This window comes from Pteropus alecto, unplaced genomic scaffold (assembly GCF_000325575.1).
Source record: "Pteropus alecto unplaced genomic scaffold, ASM32557v1 scaffold35, whole genome shotgun sequence".
NCBI lineage: Eukaryota > Metazoa > Chordata > Mammalia > Chiroptera > Pteropodidae > Pteropus > Pteropus alecto.
The window spans coordinates 6,428,343-6,430,180 of NW_006437828.1; positions in this window are offsets into that span (position 1 = coordinate 6,428,343).

Sequence of the window (1,838 nt, forward strand, 5' to 3'; positions counted from 1 at the left end):
GAAATACTCTCCCCAGGAGCCAACTGTTCATTTGTGTGGAGTAAATTACCTCTTCTGCGGTGCAAAATGGTTGGGATCCTATCATTTGGGCCCGGGAAAACACCCCCCCGGGGAGCAATCTGCTCAACTGCAGGTGATAAATTCCTTCTATTTTTAAACGATCCTCTCTGGCTGTCTGGGAGTGAGCCCAGGTGAAGAGAACTCGCCAAAGTAAGACAATCAAGTTAACTTTTCCCGCTGTTTTGTTGGCTTCTTCCTAAGCCATTTCTCTATTCCCCTACACACACACGCACACGCGCGCGCACACACACACACGCACGCACACGCACACACACGCACGCACACACACGCACACACATGCACGCACACATACACACGCGCGTGCGCACACACACACACACCACCTCTTGTCCTTGTTCCTCAGTCTCTACCCCTTTCTACACCCGCACACGCCTCTTGTCCTTGTTCCTCAGTCTCTACCCCTTTCTCCCTTAGTCTCTCCCTCCCCTCCTCTGACAATCCCCCTCAGACATGTCCCTAAGCCCCCTTTCCTCTCCACTTGTCATATGACTACCCCTCCCTCAATCCCTCTTTCCTCCCACTGGCCTTCTCTGAAAATGAGTCATGACAAACAGAAGGCTCTGGCTTTCAGTCCAAATAAATAAGGAGAAAAATTCATCAGGAGAAAAGAAAACAGGATCTCTGCTTAGTGCACAGTTGAAAACTTCCAAAAGCTTAATGAAAATTTGGCACACATATGGCGTGCGAAGCTTGCGTCTCTGCATTAGAAAGCTGACATCGACTCATGGATATAATGATTTTGGCTCTTCGCCTTTCTAAAAGGAGACAAAATGTTTGCACTCATTATTGGCATTACTGTCTAACAAGAGAAAGAAAGATTCTAATTATGACTAGACAAATCACGAGCAAGGTTCATTTCACTGCGGTTCTGGGAAAACAATGCATTGGGCGAAATTAATGAGAGCGAGGGGTGGATAAGAGAGAAATGTCTTTTATTTGCTGGGTGTCCTCAACTTCTCTGCCAATCCAGCCACCCTGGATTACAGGCTTCTCGGCTGTGTTAATGTCCCCAAACGCTCTCTGTCCAAGTGTCCCCTTGTGCTAACCTTGAGAGCTTCCCGGCACACTCGATAGACAGGCACCGAAAATATGGTGTGGGCAAATTGGGGAACGCTCAAATCCTCTTAGGAACGGTCGTGGTTTACAGGAATCAGGAAAGAATCCCTCTGTTACATGAGGGCCATGCCATCATTTCTGGGTTTTATAAATTCTACTTTACATGTATCAGGTTTTCTCGAAACTGGTCACCTGTAAAGCCACATCCACATGGGCAAGTCAGCAGCCTTCCTAAAGCAGACAAGAGGAAACTTGCTGGTTAGCATCCCAGGCAGGACAAAGGCACTGGAGGCTGCAGCCAGAAATCTCATCAGGGCCGGTGGCCAGAGACTATCACGAAGCATTTACATTCCAATGAAGAAATGCCTGGTTTTGTCCACACATCCTGGTTTTCATGATACTGGACCAACTTGAGGATGTGATCGACCCTGGACAGGCCCTCCTCCCCTGTCCCACACGCTGGCTTGTGGTAAGGGGTCCCAGGCCAGGACCCCAGAGCAGCCAACAACCATTCCTAAGCCTTCTCTAACTTCAGATCGAATTTCCAGCCTCTCAGAAGCCCCGACGCTAACACGGCCTGGACCCATTCCCGCACCCCGCAGTGGAGATCTGTAATTTGGAATAATTCGGGAGGAGAGAGGCAGAGTAAAGACATAAACTAGAGGCACTCTCTTGGCTGCAACCAAGGGAACGACCAAAGG